Here is a 23,473-nt window from a genome sequence, read left to right as displayed (position 1 = left end):
TTTTTAAAGATAAATTTAGTGTTCCTTCAATTTTTGTGAGAAATGTATAATTTACTTTTACTTAAATATTATTAATTTTTATGTATTTGTTGGTATTGCTAATTTTGTGAATAATTAAAAAATAAAAAATAAAAATGTTTTGCAGATCCTTGCTTAACACTACAAAATAGGTGATATCAGTACAAAATTACCTTTTTCAAAAAAGGTAAAAAAAAGTGCCAAGTACACGCAATGTATTTTGTAAATTCAAAATTTAACCTAAGTGGTAGCTTTATATCTTTTTCACAAAATTATATTATCTAACTTAACTCAAGTGACATGTATTTCAAAAAAAAAGATGTAAAATCTTTAATTTCTTCTTCACAAAATTATATTACCTAACTTAACTCAAGTGACATGTATCTAACCTAAGTGGTAGCTTTATATCTTTTTTACAAAATTATATTACCTAACTTAACTCAAGTGACATGTATTAAAAAAAAAGATGTAAAATCTTTATTTTCTTCTTCACAAAATTATATTACCTAACTTAACTCAAGTGACATGTATTTCAAAAAAAGATGTGAAATCTTTAAATTAAATTGCGCCAATTGTAAAGAGAATATGTATATTGCTTTGAAAGATAATTGTTATGCAACTACTTTAAAGAAATAAAACCCAAATGGTATCTTCGTATTCCTATTCAAGGGTCTTCCTATTCTAAACCCAAGTGATAATAGCTTCTTAATTCTCTTTAACAAATTTTTAATATTACAAAGAATCATTTTAATTACAAAGAATTAAAGAAGTAACAGTACAAAATAAAAATATTTAATTAAAACAAAATAAATAAATTTTTCTTGTAAAAAAACTTGGCGCTGCTTTTTTACTCCTGTCGCATTCTTCCCTAAAGTATGTTTATTGTTTTTTATTCAATCAAAAATTAGTACTAATGTTTAAATTTTAATGTTTAAATTTCAAAGTCTAACAGCGCCAAGTTTTTTTACAAGAAAAATTTATTTATTTTGTTTTAATTAAATATTTTTATTTTGTACTGTTACTTCTTTAATTCTTTGTAATTAAAATGATTCTTTGTAATATTAAAAATTTGTTAAAGAGAATTAAGAAGCTATTATCACTTGGGTTTAGAATAGGAAGACCCTTGAATAGGAATACGAAGATACCATTTGGGTTTTATTTCTTTAAAGTAGTTGCATAACAATTATCTTTCAAAGCAATATACATATTCTCTTTACAATTGGCGCAATTTAATTTAAAGATTTCACATCTTTTTTTGAAATACATGTCACTTGAGTTAAGTTAGGTAATATAATTTTGTGAAGAAGAAAATAAAGATTTTACATCTTTTTTTTTAATACATGTCACTTGAGTTAAGTTAGGTAATATAATTTTGTAAAAAAGATATAAAGCTACCACTTAGGTTAGATACATGTCACTTGAGTTAAGTTAGGTAATATAATTTTGTGAAGAAGAAATTAAAGATTTTACATCTTTTTTTTTGAAATACATGTCACTTGAGTTAAGTTAGATAATATAATTTTGTGAAAAAGATATAAAGCTACCACTTAGGTTAAATTTTGAATTTACAAAATACATTGCGTGTACTTGGCACTTTTTTTTACCTTTTTTGAAAAAGGTAATTTTGTACTGATATGATTAACGCGCGCTTATTAACGATCGCAACGATTCGTAATCGACCGCACCATTATAATCGTCTACCGGCGCTGTTAATCAGCCGGCATTGAAGGAATTTATCTCCTTCTCATTTTCTGGCTGACATACAACCAAAATGGATTTGGCCAGTAACAACTCAATAGGTGAGTTCAATCTTGGTCAGAAGAAACGACGGAAACATCTCATAAGGTAAGGTCTATATTAATGACCAGAATTGAAGGTTTGTAAAGTAGTTAACATACAAAATAATTTGATCCGGTTTATTTGCCCAAAGTAGGACTATTTTCTTTATATTTTCTCGCATATGTGCGAGATTGGAAAATCCCCATCCCCAATTAAATTCCAATCGCGCACGTTAAAACTCTCAATTCTACGTTTCCCATATCTCAAGTGATCACTTTGAGGTATGGATTAACAAATACTAAATTGTAATACGGGTAGGTAGGACAACGGATAAAGTTAAGCGTGTAAAAAATGTCCCTCTCGTGGTGTGCCACCTTGCCGTGGTGAGAGGGCTCCCTGTATCAACGATCCACTGGGGCAGTACCTTCGGCTTTACCGAAGGGAGGGCCCGGTGGGGAGGTACAGGGTCTACGAGCACACCGTACCCTCCTCCCAGTTCGCTGGGAGTGAAGGGTACAATGGGGTCCGGCGCTCCCGTCGCGTTGTCTGCCGCCGCGAGACATTACGCTTCGCTTATACGGTCCGTCGCGGGTCTCACCGCGCCGCGAGACTATGTCGTCGGCTTCCCTCCCTTATACGCGTCGTCGCGGGTCTCACCGCGCCGCGAGACTATGTCGTCGGCTTCCCTCCCTTATACGCGTCGTCGCGGGTCTCACCGCGCCGCGAGACTATGTCGTCGGCTTCCCTCCCTTATACGCGTCGTCGCGGGTCTCACCGCGCCGCGAGACTATGTCGTCGGCTTCCCTCCCTTATACGCGTCGTCGCGGGTCTCACCGCGCCGCGAGACTATGTCGTCGGCTTCCCTCCCTTATACGCGTCGTCGCGGGTCTCACCGCGCCGCGAGACTATGTCGTCGGCTTCCCTCCCTTATACGCGTCGTCGCGGGTCTCACCGCGCCGCGAGACTATGTCGTCGGCTTCCCTCCCTTATACGCGTCGTCGCGGGTCTCACCGCGCCGCGAGACTATGTCGTCGGCTTCCCTCCCTTATACGCGTCGTCGCGGGTCTCACCGCGCCGCGAGACTATGTCGTCGGCTTCCCTCCCTTATACGCGTCGTCGCGGGTCTCACCGCGCCGCGAGACTATGTCGTCGGCTTCCCTCCCTTATACGCGTCGTCGCGGGTCTCACCGCGCCGCGAGACTATGTCGTCGGCTTCCCTCCCTTATACGCGTCGTCGCGGGTCTCACCGCGCCGCGAGACTATGTCGTCGGCTTCCCTCCCTTATACGCGTCGTCGCGGGTCTCACCGCGCCGCGAGACTATGTCGTCGGCTTCCCTCCCTTATACGCGTCGTCGCGGGTCTCACCGCGCCGCGAGACTATGTCGTCGGCTTCCCTCCCTTATACGCGTCGTCGCGGGTCTCACCGCGCCGCGAGACTATGTCGTCGGCTTCCCTCCCTTATACGCGTCGTCGCGGGTCTCACCGCGCCGCGAGACTATGTCGTCGGCTTCCCTCCCTTATACGCGTCGTCGCGGGTCTCACCGCGCCGCGAGACTATGTCGTCGGCTTCCCTCCCTTATACGCGTCGTCGCGGGTCTCACCGCGCCGCGAGACTATGTCGTCGGCTTCCCTCCCTTATACGCGTCGTCGCGGGTCTCACCGCGCCGCGAGACTATGTCGTCGGCTTCCCTCCCTTATACGCGTCGTCGCGGGTCTCACCGCGCCGCGAGACTATGTCGTCGGCTTCCCTCCCTTATACGCGTCGTCGCGGGTCTCACCGCGCCGCGAGACTATGTCGTCGGCTTCCCTCCCTTATACGCGTCGTCGCGGGTCTCACCGCGCCGCGAGACTATGTCGTCGGCTTCCCTCCCTTATACGCGTCGTCGCGGGTCTCACCGCGCCGCGAGACTATGTCGTCGGCTTCCCTCCCTTATACGCGTCGTCGCGGGTCTCACCGCGCCGCGAGACTATGTCGTCGGCTTCCCTCCCTTATACGCGTCGTCGCGGGTCTCACCGCGCCGCGAGACTATGTCGTCGGCTTCCCTCCCTTATACGCGTCGTCGCGGGTCTCACCGCGCCGCGAGACTATGTCGTCGGCTTCCCTCCCTTATACGCGTCGTCGCGGGTCTCACCGCGCCGCGAGACTATGTCGTCGGCTTCCCTCCCTTATACGCGTCGTCGCGGGTCTCACCGCGCCGCGAGACTATGTCGTCGGCTTCCCTCCCTTATACGCGTCGTCGCGGGTCTCACCGCGCCGCGAGACTATGTCGTCGGCTTCCCTCCCTTATACGCGTCGTCGCGGGTCTCACCGCGCCGCGAGACTATGTCGTCGGCTTCCCTCCCTTATACGCGTCGTCGCGGGTCTCACCGCGCCGCGAGACTATGTCGTCGGCTTCCCTCCCTTATACGCGTCGTCGCGGGTCTCACCGCGCCGCGAGACTATGTCGTCGGCTTCCCTCCCTTATACGCGTCGTCGCGGGTCTCACCGCGCCGCGAGACTATGTCGTCGGCTTCCCTCCCTTATACGCGTCGTCGCGGGTCTCACCGCGCCGCGAGACTATGTCGTCGGCTTCCCTCCCTTATACGCGTCGTCGCGGGTCTCACCGCGCCGCGAGACTATGTCGTCGGCTTCCCTCCCTTATACGCGTCGTCGCGGGTCTCACCGCGCCGCGAGACTATGTCGTCGGCTTCCCTCCCTTATACGCGTCGTCGCGGGTCTCACCGCGCCGCGAGACTATGTCGTCGGCTTCCCTCCCTTATACGCGTCGTCGCGGGTCTCACCGCGCCGCGAGACTATGTCGTCGGCTTCCCTCCCTTATACGCGTCGTCGCGGGTCTCACCGCGCCGCGAGACTATGTCGTCGGCTTCCCTCCCTTATACGCGTCGTCGCGGGTCTCACCGCGCCGCGAGACTATGTCGTCGGCTTCCCTCCCTTATACGCGTCGTCGCGGGTCTCACCGCGCCGCGAGACTATGTCGTCGGCTTCCCTCCCTTATACGCGTCGTCGCGGGTCTCACCGCGCCGCGAGACTATGTCGTCGGCTTCCCTCCCTTATACGCGTCGTCGCGGGTCTCACCGCGCCGCGAGACTATGTCGTCGGCTTCCCTCCCTTATACGCGTCGTCGCGGGTCTCACCGCGCCGCGAGACTATGTCGTCGGCTTCCCTCCCTTATACGCGTCGTCGCGGGTCTCACCGCGCCGCGAGACTATGTCGTCGGCTTCCCTCCCTTATACGCGTCGTCGCGGGTCTCACCGCGCCGCGAGACTATGTCGTCGGCTTCCCTCCCTTATACGCGTCGTCGCGGGTCTCACCGCGCCGCGAGACTATGTCGTCGGCTTCCCTCCCTTATACGCGTCGTCGCGGGTCTCACCGCGCCGCGAGACTATGTCGTCGGCTTCCCTCCCTTATACGCGTCGTCGCGGGTCTCACCGCGCCGCGAGACTATGTCGTCGGCTTCCCTCCCTTATACGCGTCGTCGCGGGTCTCACCGCGCCGCGAGACTATGTCGTCGGCTTCCCTCCCTTATACGCGTCGTCGCGGGTCTCACCGCGCCGCGAGACTATGTCGTCGGCTTCCCTCCCTTATACGCGTCGTCGCGGGTCTCACCGCGCCGCGAGACTATGTCGTCGGCTTCCCTCCCTTATACGCGTCGTCGCGGGTCTCACCGCGCCGCGAGACTATGTCGTCGGCTTCCCTCCCTTATACGCGTCGTCGCGGGTCTCACCGCGCCGCGAGACTATGTCGTCGGCTTCCCTCCCTTATACGCGTCGTCGCGGGTCTCACCGCGCCGCGAGACTATGTCGTCGGCTTCCCTCCCTTATACGCGTCGTCGCGGGTCTCACCGCGCCGCGAGACTATGTCGTCGGCTTCCCTCCCTTATACGCGTCGTCGCGGGTCTCACCGCGCCGCGAGACTATGTCGTCGGCTTCCCTCCCTTATACGCGTCGTCGCGGGTCTCACCGCGCCGCGAGACTATGTCGTCGGCTTCCCTCCCTTATACGCGTCGTCGCGGGTCTCACCGCGCCGCGAGACTATGTCGTCGGCTTCCCTCCCTTATACGCGTCGTCGCGGGTCTCACCGCGCCGCGAGACTATGTCGTCGGCTTCCCTCCCTTATACGCGTCGTCGCGGGTCTCACCGCGCCGCGAGACTATGTCGTCGGCTTCCCTCCCTTATACGCGTCGTCGCGGGTCTCACCGCGCCGCGAGACTATGTCGTCGGCTTCCCTCCCTTATACGCGTCGTCGCGGGTCTCACCGCGCCGCGAGACTATGTCGTCGGCTTCCCTCCCTTATACGCGTCGTCGCGGGTCTCACCGCGCCGCGAGACTATGTCGTCGGCTTCCCTCCCTTATACGCGTCGTCGCGGGTCTCACCGCGCCGCGAGACTATGTCGTCGGCTTCCCTCCCTTATACGCGTCGTCGCGGGTCTCACCGCGCCGCGAGACTATGTCGTCGGCTTCCCTCCCTTATACGCGTCGTCGCGGGTCTCACCGCGCCGCGAGACTATGTCGTCGGCTTCCCTCCCTTATACGCGTCGTCGCGGGTCTCACCGCGCCGCGAGACTATGTCGTCGGCTTCCCTCCCTTATACGCGTCGTCGCGGGTCTCACCGCGCCGCGAGACTATGTCGTCGGCTTCCCTCCCTTATACGCGTCGTCGCGGGTCTCACCGCGCCGCGAGACTATGTCGTCGGCTTCCCTCCCTTATACGCGTCGTCGCGGGTCTCACCGCGCCGCGAGACTATGTCGTCGGCTTCCCTCCCTTATACGCGTCGTCGCGGGTCTCACCGCGCCGCGAGACTATGTCGTCGGCTTCCCTCCCTTATACGCGTCGTCGCGGGTCTCACCGCGCCGCGAGACTATGTCGTCGGCTTCCCTCCCTTATACGCGTCGTCGCGGGTCTCACCGCGCCGCGAGACTATGTCGTCGGCTTCCCTCCCTTATACGCGTCGTCGCGGGTCTCACCGCGCCGCGAGACTATGTCGTCGGCTTCGCTCCCTTATACGCGTCGTCGCGGGTCTCACCGCGCCGCGAGACTATGTCGTCGGCTTCCCTCCCTTATACGCGTCGTCGCGGGTCTCACCGCGCCGCGAGACTATGTCGTCGGCTTCGCTCCCTTATACGCGTCGTCGCGGGTCTCACCGCGCCGCGAGACTATGTCGTCGGCTTCGCTCCCTTATACGCGTCGTCGCGGGTCTCACCGCGCCGCGAGACTATGTCGTCGGCTTCGCTCCCTTATACGCGTCGTCGCGGGTCTCACCGCGCCGCGAGACTATGTCGTCGGCTTCGCTCCCTTATACGCGTCGTCGCGGGTCTCACCGCGCCGCGAGACTATGTCGTCGGCTTCGCTCCCTTATACGCGTCGTCGCGGGTCTCACCGCGCCGCGAGACTATGTCGTCGGCTTCGCTCCCTTATACGCGTCGTCGCGGGTCTCACCGCGCCGCGAGACTATGTCGTCGGCTTCGCTCCCTTATACGCGTCGTCGCGGGTCTCACCGCGCCGCGAGACTATGTCGTCGGCTTCGCTCCCTTATACGCGTCGTCGCGGGTCTCACCGCGCCGCGAGACTATGTCGTCGGCTTCGCTCCCTTATACGCGTCGTCGCGGGTCTCACCGCGCCGCGAGACTATGTCGTCGGCTTCGCTCCCTTATACGCGTCGTCGCGGGTCTCACCGCGCCGCGAGACTATGTCGTCGGCTTCGCTCCCTTATACGCGTCGTCGCGGGTCTCTCCGCGCCGCGAGACATTCATTACGCTTAATCGAATCGTTCATTTGAATGTTTCAGAAAATAACGACGCAGAAGATGACATCGGAGCAGCGAGGGAATCCTGCGAAGCTGACATCCCGAGCAGCCTGAGAGGAGGAGGAGGCCTAGGATAGGCATCGGGCATCGGCGTACCTACACTTCTGGTAAGTGTTACTTTTTATTTTTTCTAATGATATTATAGAATTTCTCTTTTCGTTTATTCTTATTTAGTTGCTACATTAAACAGTGTTTCGAAATATAAATTAGTAAAAAGAAATAATTTGAAAAATTTGATTCAAGTTGATTCTACCATAGAGACTTTTTTCGAAGAAGTAATTTAGGAAAACATTAATCTGAATAACGAATAAGATGTTCGATGCGCGTGACAATTATTTAATCGATTCGATTATTTATATGTTACAGAAAATATCCACGCTGGAAGGACCATCAGCTTCGCATCGAGGGAACACGACGGACATCTCGAGCAGCCTGAGAGGAGGAGGAGGCCTAGGATAGGCATCGGGCATCGGCGTACCAACACTTCTGGTAAGTGTTACTTTTTATTTTTTCTAAAGATATTATAGAATCCCTCTTTTCGTTTATCCTTATTTAGTTGCTACATTAAACCGTGTTTCGGAATATAAATTAGTTAAAAGAAATAAATCAAAAAATTTGATTCAAGTTGATTCTAACGTAGAGACTTTTTTCGAAGAAGTAATTTAGGAAAACATTAATCGGAATAACGAATAAGATGTTCGATGCGCGTGACAATTATTTAATCGATTTGTTTATTTTTATGTTACAGAAAATATCCACGCAGGAAGGAGCATCAGCTTCGCATCGAGGGAACACGAGGGACACCCCGAGCAGCGTGAGAGAAAGTGGAGGCCTGGGAGAGGCATCAAAGTTGTGCAAAGTATTAATAGTACAGTTTTACATTCGCGAGATTTACGTGCTCGATACCGTACTGTGCGTGCGATATTTAATTTTGATTGTGTTTTTGATTAATCAACTGCGTGTCTTTAGTTTTTACTAACCGTCCACTTGATTCGCGTAGTATCTCGCGTCAAGATCTTCCAACATTTCGTCGTCATTAACGCAACGCAGAGTGATGAACGCGGAACGAATCGGGGCAATCGGCGTCGCGACTCTTTCAAATTTGTACGAAAAATCTGTGGTAGAAAATCGATAACTTGATTTTATATATATATATTACCAGCTTTTATATTTCACGGTATTTCCTTAAGTACTACCTTCCCCTGGGGTACGACCTTAGCGAGGTGGGAAGGCCCAGTACCCAGTACGAGGATTTTACCCAAGCAAAACTCTTGTTCTGCTTGGATAAAAATCCAAAGACGGGGAAGCTAACGTACCCCTCGTCCGCCGATTTAATTGAATGAACGGCAGCCGGTTCGTCGCGTTTGCTTCGGGAGTGCCGTAATCAAATAATCGGACTAAAAAAGATTTTTTTAAACGGGAGTGCCGTACAGTATCGCGCGAGAAAGACTTTTACTGAAATTAGTCCGCGCGCGATTGTAGTTTATTATCCGCGAGTGTTTCTCGCGAGTGTCCTGTGCGGCGGGAGGAGGAGGTCTGACGTCCTGAGAGAAGGAGGAGGTCTGGGAGAGACATCGGGCCCCGGCAGAGCAACTTTGGGGTGATACGAAAAACATCGCTCTTTCGAGTTGCTCATTGCTATGAAATCGTTTTACATTTTACGTCAAAGACTTACGCTGGGCCTTGTGAAAAGCGAGGATTGAATAGATACATACAATTGAGAAATTGTTAGTAAAAAACATAATTTTAAGAGAAATTCTTTCTTATAAAATGAATAAGAAATGTTAAGTGCACTTTTATCTAAAATAATTGCTGATATTCATTGATATCAGCAATAATATAGCATAATTTTCCATTCTTCGAGAAAAAGATATCTTACGTGCTAGCTTGAATTAGGGAAAAATTGATTATACATTAGCGGACAATAGCTTGGCTAAATCTCTCGAATATTTCTAGCTTTTGCGATAATTTGGGCAAATGACAACCAGGGTCTATTCGTTGTTAAACACTTACCGATACCTCATCAATCGACCGTATGCGTGTTCGAGAATCGTTCGCATAACTTCGCAGTAGAATAAACAGAATAGTAATTACCGAGTGAAATGGAATTCAACCCATGGTGTTTATCTTTCGGTGTAACAATGCAGCGTGTCTCTCGCGACGGATGGTACTTACTCTAGCGTAATGTCATTCGCGAATACGGCGAGCATTAACGACACTTAGATGATCCGAAGAATTTGAGCGGCATTCCCGAGTAGAACGAGGCATTAACGATACTTGTGGGACAATTCGAAGGCACCGTCTTGAAGGTTTTTTTTATCGGGCGTGTAATTAAACAGAAGCTGTGCCGAGCGAGCCGGATAATTAGTTTTTCTTACGCACGCTGTATTAAATAGCGCGCTCATTTTCGAACTTAAACGAACTCTTTTCCTACGTAATGTTTATTTTATTTGTATTTGAAACGAAGAAAAAATTTCTATTTTTTAGTAAAAGTGCAAGATTTTTAATGATCTGCGCACTATCAAGATAAAGTGGCTAATTAGTTATATTTTGGTTTTTTAAGAAATACAAACTATTCGTATAAAATTATAACATTTTATGACAACATGGATTTGTCGCGTTAGGTTAATCGACTTTAAATAATTTGGAAGCATTGGTTGTGTGTGGTCTTATTTTATATTGAATTATAAAACTCATTTTGCTTATCGATTATCGTTTGATCATCTTGAATTTACTCGTTTCTGTTTCCCATTTATAGTTATTGCAATTTTTTTTAAATAGAAATATCAACAAACATAATCATATGTTGCATGATAAGACAATAAAATGCAATTTGGAAACCAAACATTTGCTCGGTTTTGCTTGGTATAGAGACACAGCTGTAGAATGATATCGCAATATGTTGAAATCGATAAAGGAATTATCTTCGAAAGCTTTTAAATCAATTTATTTTCTCGTATGTATCGCAAATATTAAAAGCATATTTGCGACGCAGCCATGAGGCGGTATTAGCTGTATACGCGTATGTATAGATACAATAGTATATGTGGAATCGATATCGGCAGTTAATAGGAGTGTAATCAGTTTTGTGGTCATACATACAGCGTTATTCATGATATCAAATTATTACGCGACTGTTAGTGAGACGTTTATTATATATATGATACCCTCCAATTTTTTTATCAAATATGATTTAGCCTATGTATCGCGCGTATAATGGCTCATTGTATATATATAAATACACTCGTACATAGGAAGCGGATATGCTCTCCCGAGAGAAGTTTGAACGTCTTCGTATTTGAAACAAACGATTTTAGCGAAGATCACGTTGAATGTACGGCAATAATTTTGCTGCGATTACGGCACTTTCATCATGAAACTTACCAACAGCTTAATTAGACGCGAATGGGCCAATTTAAGGTAACTGATAAGGTCACGGAAATGTGACCCCGTTCATCTAATCGTTCGGTTTTAATCAAACGCGCCGCGCTCAGCTCGGCGTGCCCTGGTATATAACGGGCGCAAAAATTGGCTCGTTAATTTTAATTATTTCGTTCTGGGTTGGGCCGTTTACGCGAATTTCCTGCGCTTGTAATTAGTCGATAGAAAAGTTCATTTGCGCGGGGTATTATATCAAATTCACTACGTGCAGCGGTTTTTTATCCGTTCCCTCTCGTCGCTGGCAAATAGGACATTGAAAAATGCCGCGTACGATAAGTTCGCAAAGGAAACTTTTATTCCCACAGTGACGTGCAGTCGTGGGACGTTTTAATGCTTCATATTATCTAGCGCAGCCAAGAAGATCGTTTACACAGACAAATATGTTTATTTAGCTCACGAATCATGGAAAATTTACGTTATCATATTTATGTAACGTGTCCGAGTTTCTTGGGAAAGATATTTCAACAATTTATATATATACATATATAATATATAAATTTCTCGAGATAAATTTGAAGTATATATAAATATTTTCTTGCGTAAAAGTACGTTATCTTTTTGATGACACGATTGATTATAAAATGTCTCTCATAATTTTTTAATATCGCACGCGACGTAACGCTTCACTTAATATCAAAATAAATCGATTTGTCATTCTTCGAGAAAGTAGTTTAAAAGTTCACTGTCCCTACATTGTGGCGGAAAATCCATACTTATCTTATATATTTATCGAAGTAGATAGCTTAAACGAAGATTATAAAGATCGCGGTCCATTAATGTCTTTCTGGAGGTCTATTCAAGCTGCACCGTGTACTAGGTGCATTACTTGATTAAATTGACTTAGTCCTGCACCATGAAGCTCTATTGCGAAAGTCTCCGCTTCATTCTTCGAACGAATTTCCCAAACCATATCTTCTTGTAAGACTATTTTTCTTACGTAATGGACACAATTATCGCGATTGTTTTTTGTAAGCATTTTAAAATAAGATATCTATTAAAATGACTTTTTAAACATTTGACAGACGCGATATAATTATTAACTTCAAGTATTGATTATCTTGAACCCTACTCTAATGTAAAAATATTTATGTTTCAGATCAACGCGAACGCAGAGTTTCAACTCTGCTGTTGCGCATCGGTCGGTGAGTTATTCTTTTTTATTTCAATTCAATGGCAATGGATTTGTAAAAATTATGGTACAAATATAAATAAAATGTATGTATGAGAAAAAAGATATCATAAGAGAATCACGAACAGTCTTTCTAATTATTAGACATTATATTAAAATTTTTATTTAAAATGATAATGAATGTATATAGCGGTAAAGTGTTCTGTAAAGTAAAATATTACTTAATCTCATAAAATATATTTATTGAATATATTATTTATTCTGTAATTACTGTAACCTACAGTTATTACAGAAAAAATTAAAATATTAAATATTAATGATTAGAAATGATTTATTTTAGCTTATTGCACTTGTATTGTTACAGAGAAACGTAACATGAATACTAAAGAGATTACCGATAAAAAATATTTTCCGTTTCATATTATTTCTAATAATAAAATCTAATATTTGTACTTAATTTTTGGATAATAAGGCCATACACACGTACACACATATGTGTATACATATATAAAATTAATAGATTGCTGTTTACCGCGACAATGCGAAATGATTTATTCGCGCAATTAATCAATTAGTTCTTCGACATGTGGTCTGTTATAATCCTAGTGCAATACGCGATCCATAATCATCGACACAAATACTTCTTGATGTCATGGTTGATTAAGCAAATAGAATTATTAATGCTCAGCCTATTATATCGATATAGAATAACCAAACAATTAACAGCTATGCTCCGTATAATTGCCTGGAGTGATAATTATTGCGACTCGTCGATAATTCTGCGATCTCATTTCGTAAAAATAATGTAATCTCGAAAAACTGATCTTTCATGAAACTGCATTAATTGTAAGTAACGCTTACTGTTTTTGTAGTTTAAATAGCGTTTGTGTGCTAAATTAATATTTATAAACGATATTATAATATAAAACGATAACGAGAATATGTGTTGCATTAATTTATCTTACCATGTTTGATTTCGACTTGGGTTTTGAAGATTCGCATGTTTACGTTCCGGCACATTTAATTCGTATTTGCGAACTATTTCGAAGTAACCAAGTCGATCGGTTTCGAGTTCAATAGTACTTTTAAAGTGGGACCGGCCACTAAATTACTTTTACTGGATCGATCTCTCCGTCCCGGCATTAGCTTTGCCAATTTGTGTGCTTCGCAGTCCCAGGCTAAAATATAAGCTTTACCGTTAAAAAAACATCAAAGAGATATAGTCGAGTAAATATGCAATAGCGAGCATCGTTGTCGCGTATATTTTGTCGCGTATTGAAATCGCACGCAAATGCGGTAGAAATACTTGCGTGTGGAACTTGATATCTTTGTTTGCTGAGAAAATGACTGAGAATGCACGTAGAGTAGAGTAACCAATCAAAATGACCGGCTTCGCATGCTTGTGCGGCACAGTTCGCATATAAAATAGTCGCGAGCGATCGTCATTCATTGTCAGTATAGGCGCAACCAGATATACAATATTATCTCATTCAGCTGCATCCTATCCGCGTCGTCGCAGTTTCGAGATTTAGCATGTTCCGTGCGGCGCATTGAAAAATTGATCTATACTTTCGTTTATACGAAGCGCGGCACATTGAATGGGGATCGGTTGAAAATTGAACTTTGAGACCTTGATGGATTTACATGTTTTAATCCCCAAACATAATTCCACCATTTTTGGGATGATATCCGCGCAGGCGTTTTGTCCCGGTGAGTCGGTAATTCCGTGAACACGATCACCCAAAAACGGATCATCCGATTATATCGGAATTTAGTAGCCTTTCTTTCGACAATAAATGCCAAAAATTGCAGCTGCCGTTTTCCGTTTCCTCATAAAAATGCAGGATGCAAAAAAAGCGCGTTACGCGCATTCGATTTTTGATAAACTAAACTTACTAAACTTTCGTGTTATAAATTCCGACAATATTTTTTAAGTGTGTGAAAATTACCTTTGTCTCGAGGAAGAAACTTTTGTCCATCTTTTCATGCCATTCGCCGTGATATGACTTAAAGAATAACGCGCGTTACAAAATAGCGATTTTACTTGTCGCGTATTTTGTGACGCGCGCGTTTTGCACCTGTTAAATCCACCGTTTCTGTCTCGTTTATAGAGCGTAAAAGGGGATGCTTTCGGGCGCGACTTCGGGGTGTCGCAACAGTGTTAGATAAATCAAGAGCAGAGGTTGCCAGGAAACACGTAGAACGCGTGCAGGTTTCATTGTCCTACTTGTCACGTTTATAAGTACACATATGCTCGGTATTGCGCGCGCGAGAATGAGAGAGAGAGAGGGTGAGGAAGAGACGCGGGCACGCGAGAGACTCGTATGTGCGCTGAGGTAGATGCTTTTCGTTTCTGTGTGTACGTGTGTTGCTCCGGCTCGTCTAGCCAGATCTCAACTAATTTATACCCTACTGCATTAATATGCGCATTATTCTATGAGGAAGAGACGGGCACAGATGCCCGTGCGCGGCGGCAGTACGCCCGGCTAGGTATTACGTATACACGTGCACGCGCGTATGCATATATGCCACTCGGTCCACCGAATAATTACTCGCTTTATATACGCTTTATGCACCTTAGAGCATTGACTGACTATTTTAATGAAGGAAACTTGGACCGTACGGGAGAGGGAGAGAGAGATAAAGCAGAGCAAGCTTGGCGAACATTATGCTTGCGCGTATTACACACATTGCACGCTCTCGAGATGTCGATAGGAACGAACGAACGAACGCGTGGCTACGCCCGATTATTATGCGTAGTCACGCAAGCCAGCCGGGAATACCTCACCGCGGTTCCTATCGCCGTTTATACTGTTCCTGCGATTTAACCCTCGCACGTATATATCCGCGCGTATTTCTATCGATCGTCGGAGACGGCGACGAGGACGCTTTCGGCTCTATATCGATTTTCAAGTGGGTCATCGTCGAGTGGTTTATTAGTTACGCGCGTTTATCGCGTTAATTCTTATTAAAATGCGTGATATTAGCGGTTTCAATCGGACATAAAAGGACATAGGATAGAGGATGTAATAGTACTCGATTGCGATTTCAGCGTTCGCGATTGCCACGATAATAGAGATAAATCGCTCCATAAATCGTCTCGATTTTACGAAAAATTTCAGAAATGCAATGGACTTACTCATGCAATTGTAAGTGCAACAGAGCTCATTTGACTTAGGTCAGTTTAAGCCACCAGTTTTAACATATATTTATGATTAAGATGTTTTCCATTTTTAATTTGTTATTTCCAAGTTTTTCTGCCTTTTTATCGTAAATTTAAACTAAAATTGTTTTTAATTGCTTTAATTAGTATCAAGGCTTTTTTTTGCTTTCTCTGAATTAAAATTTGATTTCTTTCGTATAAGGATTGTATCTCTTCTTGCACGATTTGATTCAAATTTGCGGACGCGAGTACTGTTCGCTGCGCGTATATCGCATTCAACGAAATGCATTTGCGCAACGTTCGAATGCAACGAAGAACGAAGAACGCGCGGCGAGGCGTCTCGATCGGTATCGGCAACGACGGGTCCGTTGTCTTTTCTGAATTTACCCGTTCAATTGAATTTCACGCTTTGGTACTCTATCGGCCATTGTGCTAGACTCGTGACCCAAATTATTCTCTCCCTCTCGAAATACGGGCCGCGAATAGTTTCCACTGCACAGCCGGGGACTAAATATCCGTACCTACCTCCGGCAGTGTCAAATCGGGAGGAGAGCACCCTTTCGAAACTCGACCCACTTTGCTCCAAGATCCCGCGATTCACCTACAGCCGGAATGATTTATCGCCACTTTTACGAACTGCAATGCATTGGTCATTGCATCGGGGGCTTCCCTCACTTTTCGTCGTACGCGGTCATGTGTGCTCTTATGCATTTCGCTCTATTCTATATTAACATTCAAAATGCTCTTCTTTCCTTTATCCTACCGTTCGTCCTAGTGCTTACTGTCTAAAAGAAAATTTATTTGTAAATGTACAAGTTATTCGTCTGTTTATATATCTATTTATATATATGTATAATGTATATGTAGAATTAATTTATGTCTTATTCATTTATAAATATAAAACAGAATTCTCTTTGGCTAAAAGCGATTTCGGAGAAAAATTTACTCGTGAAACTCGTGAGATTAGAGTTATATTCCGATATATTTTATTTATTTCCAATATTGATTTATTTCGATACGTATATTATTGCACGTATATTGTATATTTGTTACGTCGTGACGCAGAGAAAATATCAAGCATTGTCGATGCTTTGTAATAATGCTCCACGCACAGTAAACACGAGAATTTTCAGGAAATTTATGTTTGCGAGATGGAAAGATCGAAATATCCGAATCTGTCGTTATGAACAATGCGATATGCAGTCTTAAATCCTCGTCGCAGTCACGAGAGCAGTCGGAGGAATGAGAAAAGCGATAGGCTGACTCGCCCGCGCGTGTCACCGATGAAGAATATAAATTCCAGAAATGGTACGTTCTGAAAAATGACGTCTCGAACAAATGGCGACATCCGCTGTGCCCGCGGGATACGACGAACGCTTGTTCGTGCGGCATTGTAATCTCGCGCAAATAACGATCCAATAAAAGGTGTGTGAGTACAAATCGTTTCTGTGGTCGAATCTCGAAATAACGGTGACGTGGGTATGGCTTGAAAATTCCTTGTATATAAAATATTGGACACGTAACATCGTAAAGTGATTAACGTGTTTAATCCTTCGTATATAATATGAGAGTCTCCATAAGTTGCGAGACGCACTAAGCTATTCGTGAGAAAATTTTTTAATACATTAATATATTGGCGACGTTATCGGAAAAGTAATAAGAAATGAATAAATTAAAAATTTGAGCATTAAAAATTCGTATTCCGTTCGATAGAATAGTCAAGTTATCTCTTTGAGGTGAACGGCGAACAATGGGGGGGTGATCGTTATCAACAGTCGAGCGCAAGTCGGGCGCGTAATAAATATTTGCGCTCATATCTCTCGCGCTCGAGCAGCCGTGTGATTATTATATTCAGCAAGCATGCAGGAAGAGAGAGCATGCTTGATAACGAAATCGGCGAGAGGGATTTTCTGTAATGGAAAATTCAACGTCGTTAAAATAGAAATCATCGCTCGCAAAGTGTCTTCCGCCCCGACTCACCTCGCTGTAAAATTTATCTGTATGATATAATTAAGTGGCAGCGGTAATCGCGTTATGTACGGTATCAAGCGCGCGCGCGCGCGCGCGCATACACACGTTGGTACGAGCAGCGTTGTAAAAATAAAATACCCTCTGAGAGCGAGCAAGCGCATCGTTATATCCGTCGCGTGCAACTGCATTTCCGCCTTTATACCTGTCTCGCAGTTCGCAGTGGATAACGTTGGACCTGCTAGCATTTGCGCGAGGTCACTGTGCGCTCTCGAAAGGAATTCATTATACTGTTGCGTTAATTCAGCGCGCGTATTCCGATCTGTCGTAAGAGAATGTCGTTAGAAGATAATCAGTAAAGATATCGAAACGGGGAAGCGTGATCCGAGAAAAAGCGACGTTACATATTACACGCGTCCACTCATTTCCGTTAATACGCGGCACGAGTGTCCCCTAGCGAGGTTTAATCGTTAAATCAGAACGACTACCTGCCTCGTAACTTTCCCGAAATAAAAGTTGCGCGAAACTTTATCCCGAAAGTTCCCTCGCGAGCGGAGCTTAACAGAGATTAGAAGTGCGCGGGGAGCGGAGAGGAGGGCTTGTCTGTCGGATCGATGGCACGGAGCGAGCTTTCTCTCCACGGCAATCATTTTTCTACGCTCTACCCTGTAATTACGAGTCATTACCGGCCAGAGGAAATTTTGCCAGGTGTCGACTTTCCGAGCGGGGACGACCGGGAATTTAGTTTATAGTCGTGTATGCTCTAACCGCCTTTTCCTTCAATTTAATTAAGACGACGTGGGTTTAGGCTCTCGCGCATCCTCCGCCCTCCGCCGGCACAAGGGGCGTCCCAAAATTGATGTCCGCGGGCGGCCAAGTACGCGAATATGCGGGAAATTGGATTTCAACGCCGACGCTTAACGTGTCGCTCGTTCATTCGCTCGCTCGCGTGCATTCTATAATTAAAGCCGTGTAATTAATTCGGTCAGATATAATTGTGTGGCCCGTGTGCGTCGTTTCTCGAATCTATATCAAGAACAACGATGGTATCCAGATTTTACAATGAACTTCAATTCGCGCTTGATTCGCGACTACGAGAATTTTAACTCCCTCGCCTCATTAAATATTTCGTCAAAATCGAGACACCGATTGATCACGGTGACTGGAATACCGCGATCTAATAATAAAATAAACACGACGGCGCGGCGCGGCGGCACTTATAGCGCGGAAATAAGGCAAACCGCGACAGATATGATGGTATTAATATATTATTTCTAAGGTTATATTTTTAGCGCTACTAATGGTAGGTATGTTTAGCGTGATCTTGCTTTCAAGGTAGTCAAGAGACGTACTTGAAAGATTGAATGTCATCCAGAGACGACGGCGACGCCGACGGTAGGTATCGTTATACATCGCGGCGTATCGTTATGATCCCGCTAAGACCCCAGAGCGTTCACTAAGTGGTGTCCCAGAGTGTCGAAGAGAAACTTTTCCACTTCCACGTGTCGACGAGCGGCGTCGCGGTGTGTTTCACTCCACCGCATCTTAAGACATACTTTAAAATGATATCCGCACTTTGATCCGCCTTGCGCTCTATCATACCCAATACGCGGCTCGTCAAACTCGTCTCTTTTCTCGATCGGTCGCGTCCCTGAGATACAAGTTTTATAAGCGTCCTCTTTTTCTTCGGCAAACAATCTTTCGCAAAGTCTTTCCCCCTTTTCGTTCTCTCCTTCTCAACTTTTCATGAAGAAAATGGCACGATATCGAGGGGGCACCTGTTGGCTGACAACAACGAGGGGAAATTGCACGTCGGTAGCATAGCGGAATTTATTAATTTAAGACAATAGGAAAGAGCGATTAAATAATGATTGTTTTGACAAGTTATTGATCGAATTATTTTGAAATATAGAGAAAAAATTAAATAATACGCGCGTAACAATTCAAATTCATATTATTTGTAACATAGATTTATATACATATTCACCAGATTGAAGTAAAACTCATCAATTAAGGTTTAAATTAATTTGTAATTGTAAAATGCAAGATATTCGGCATAATTTCACTTTATGATGTATTGAATATTTCGATAATACGTCTCTATCCGCGCTTGGTGTTGTTCACGACGCACAGCTGTTATGTATTGTGTTGTTTACGCAAGGTCGTTGCGCTACCATTCACGCGCAAAAACTTGAAACGGCAAGCAGTATTGTAAGCTGTTCCGTGTGTGTCGCCGCATTACCTATTGAAACGCGATCGCTACAAGTGCTAAGAGAAAGAAAGACGTCGTTCCTGTTTGTTCGCTCTCCTCGTTTGATCTGGATTTAGCTTCGATTCTTCTTTCATTGGTATATTTCTCATTGTCAGTTATTATAATAGAAAATTTATATTTTTGTATTGAGAGAGATTCGACGGATGAAGAGAGTTCTAAAATTGTTATACAACTATGACGTTATCGGGACAAACTTAAAAATATTTCGTATTATTTATTTAAAGCAAGTTTCTCGAGAAGTTTATCTCTTAATTCTACGCCGCAAAGTTCAATCCTTTGTGGCACAGGTTTCAGAATTCAATCTAACTTTAGAGTCAAGATAAATATGCAAAGACAAAGATTTCACAGAAAGTTTTCTTAAATGGAGAAAAAAAGAAATCAATTTCTCATTGGCGCATGTATCAGGCATTTTGTGTGAGACCGTGTTTTAAGATCTTATACTATTTATAATACCTACGCCAGAAGCGCATTTTTTTTCCTATTCTCGTCGCAATGATTCGGTAATTTTTTTGAACCACTGACACATTGCGCGTACTCCCGCGCTGTATATTTTTTTCCATATCGACAAGTTTTTTTCCAGCGACCTGTCGCACACCGATTGGTCGTCGCGTTAAGCTCCTCGCATATTTATCCGCGGACTTTTTTTATATCGAGCAGCCCGCCTGTGCAGCTCTCGCGCTTCCCACGACGCGGTTAATGAAAAACTAACATCCCGCGAGAATAAGGTGATACGGAATAACCGTGCTAAAAGCTTGTCTTTCGCTCAGAGAGAGCGTCGCGTTTATGCACCGGCGTTAATCTCATGGTATGCGAGAGACATTGCAACGAGATATGTACATATATATGTACAGTCATATTCTTTTTAGAATTTGTGTACGTGCGCGAATTGTGGGAAGTCCGGGTTTTGCCCGTCCCTTTCTTCCCCTTACTTGTCGCTCGTGTAATTATTATCTCAGTGGGAAGGATACGATGTGCCTTGCTGTAACGTTGACATTGCAATTAAACGTATATTATTGCTGTAAATAGGACGGCGAACGAGCGCATCCGTTTTTGTAATTTATGACGGCTGCTCTCTTCGCCATGGGGAATCTTTAAAGGATAAACGATGTCGCGTGGCAAAAACGCAGCTCTAATTAGACGGTGTCGGTGAAAGTTTGATAAACAGGATCGAGGGGAGAGGAAAGAGAAATTTTACGCGCTATAAAAAGGACGCCTCAATGCGAAATGTTATGGCAGAATATCTTCTCCATTAGAGATAAAACCATTAAGTACCGAATACGCGTACGCAAAGAACTGAGGGAAATTACCCGAATTACAGATATCACTTGTCAGTAACGATATGTTGTCCCTAGCAATTTCTAAGGGTCGCGCGTTGGAAAAACGGAATGACTAAACGGTAACGTGCTTATAACGTTAATTGGCCGACGTTCACCCTAGTTACGTACACCCCGATATTTCGCATCCGAAACGAATGCGGAAAGGGACGAGGATTATAGAGATTATGGGAAATATAAAGAATGCTCTGTGTGAAAAGATCGCTATATTTGAACGCGTTTTGATTAACAATCAGGCACGTTTTTAATTACTTTTATTATTATAAAATGTTTTTCTCTTTCTTACAATTTTATGTAATTACTTTTAATTAAGTTTACATTTATGTTGCGATATCTAGGTATAAGAGTTAGGAAGAATAAAAATATCAGTTAAATTTAACAGTTGACTTTAATTAATGTGTTTGGCAGCAACGATACCAATATAAGTAACAGAGATAGCGATGCATTATTCAATACTTGTCACGATCTATAAAAGTCGTTTAGTTTATATCCGTTTTTACGAACACAGAAGAGAGCTTGTTCCAGATGTCGCCCGACATGAATACTCGCCGAAGCTAAAATAAAAAGTTAATACATTGTCTGTCCCCTTTACTTTGTCATGTGGAAGCTTTTGATATTGCAACAGCAATAATCGAGGAACGTCGAACACCTGGTACTCACTTTCACCCTACTTGATGATGGGTAAACCGCGAACAAGCGAATGTAAAGCTGAATTTTCTAACAGCGCTGTAATAACAGTGGCGCGATTTCGCTGCTAAATAAAGCATAGCGCGTAAAAGTGTCACATGCTTATTAATAATTAATGTCGAGCGGATAATACCGACTCACGTGTCATCATTCCTTAGGTCTTGGGTAGTCACCGTAGGGCGTCCAACAGACGCTATGTTTTTTTCATTTCGCTAAAATTGTTGCGTGGAATAAAAAATTTTTTTTTTTAATATCTCGGTCTTACTCGTTTATGTTTAATTATTTTTCCTTTTAAGTATTTTATAAGTTTAAATAATATAAATGCTAAATCTATTTGAGTAGTTGAAAAAGAGCAAAAGACTAGAGGCAGTAAAACGTGGTGGGGTCTATTAGATGTGAGCTTTGATTGTATCACGGGATATAGATATCTAGGGTTAACAAAGGGTGCCTTTGGTTCGAAACCCTTTGGCTTTGTACTCTGTAGGATCGTAATACTGGGGCATCGTGAATTAATCTTCACGATTGCATCTATTGTCTTATCTGTACAGAACGATGTCGAACGCGAAACGTTGATTTCGATCTTTCCACCGCACCGGTTCAACTACATGCATTGAACCAAGATCGGCATTGTTTCGGAAAATTGCCAATATCGTTAACATAAAGAACATATTTTTCGACCATTATTTATATGATATTTCGAAAAATATGGAGTCACAAGTTGTCTTGCAAAGCGTAGTTTATCGGAGCGCTCGAATAATTGTACATTGAATAATTTGGAGAAAGTGTATACACAATTTTATCAACAACATGTAATGGATAAGTTTTTTTTATCTCTCTAGCCGTTACTAATAATTACAAATTTAAAGAAAATCAAGCAAAATTAAGAAAAACTTATATCATTACAGAAAATCATTATTTCTCTATTTTTTATTTCAACAAATATTACTTAAAATTTTCGATTTATATATGTATAAGCTAATCTTTTTTCCGTGTTTATATTTTTGAAATAATAATACAATTTTTTCCAGAATATAATATTTTATAAAACAGCTTTAAGACTCTTACAAACGCAGAAAATTACTTTGAAGGCACTGCGAACAAAAGCCGATCTGCATGTGCCTTCGTATATACACATATTCACATACAAGATTACTCCGACATGGATACGCGCGCATTGTGTGTGTGTGTGCAGTGTGCGCTACATCTTCATTCTCTATAGAGACTTTCTTTGATCGGACTGCTTGGCTGCGAGAAACTGATGAGGGACTGATTTCGATCACACTAGGCGGACGGTGGATGAACGAAAAGAAATGGGGAACACAGAAGACTTTGCTCGTTACAAAAGAGCAACAGAAAACAATTGTACACCGAGCATGCGTGTCTGTAGGGGTGGGAAATCGAAAACCCGAACGCGAATATTGCCTCGCGTGCGAGTGATCTTCGTGAGAATGTAGCGAGAGGTAGAGGATAGGTTTTCCGTCGACGTACAGGCGGTACAGTGCATAAAAATAATTGGACAACAGATTCTGAACCCGAATCTGGTGAGCTCGAGTTGTTAAAAGCTTGAAATATTGTGCGCTATTTGACGTACGCGCATGATGATCATGATGTAGTCATTTATTATTATTCAATTATTGTATCATTTTAGATGTGAAAATTCTGCATTTATTTTTGAATGTAGAATTGAATTTGAGTTTGGATATTAAATTTGAACATATCAGCGTTTACGCGATGCCCGTATAAAAATTATGTGAATATGTGCAATGAATAGAAATGTCAAAAAGAAAAGATAAGATATAGCATGAAAAATTTACGTGAAATGTTTTTTTATGTTGCATATAATTAAAAATGCTAATTAGTTAATTGTTTAATCGTCTGT

The 23,473-nt window shown here is 43.9% G+C and overlaps 1 protein-coding gene across 6 annotated transcripts in view; it reads left to right on the top strand.

Annotated features, from left to right (window-relative positions):
* The window catches only part of LOC139774149 (neurotrimin-like), a 307,096-nt gene that overhangs the window by 9,809 nt on the left and 273,814 nt on the right, over window positions 1-23,473 (top strand). The window contains exons 2-5 of one of the 6 annotated variants that reach the window (XM_071709170.1): window positions 7,583-7,707; window positions 7,967-8,089; window positions 8,349-9,327; window positions 12,138-12,183. The gene's annotated coding sequence lies outside the window, so the exon portion shown is untranslated. Of the gene's footprint in view, window positions 1-7,408; window positions 7,708-7,966; window positions 8,090-8,348; window positions 9,328-12,137; window positions 12,184-23,473 lie in introns of those variants that run through there. The other 5 variants (XM_071709172.1, XM_071709169.1, XM_071709176.1 and 2 more) reach the window with 5 other exon arrangements.

The sequence above is a fragment of the Temnothorax nylanderi genome, unplaced genomic scaffold (assembly GCF_030848795.1).
Source record: "Temnothorax nylanderi isolate EJ_2023f unplaced genomic scaffold, tnyl_v1.0 TNYL_tig0074_pilon, whole genome shotgun sequence".
NCBI lineage: Eukaryota > Metazoa > Arthropoda > Insecta > Hymenoptera > Formicidae > Temnothorax > Temnothorax nylanderi.
This window is presented reverse-complemented; position numbering and strand designations above follow the sequence as displayed.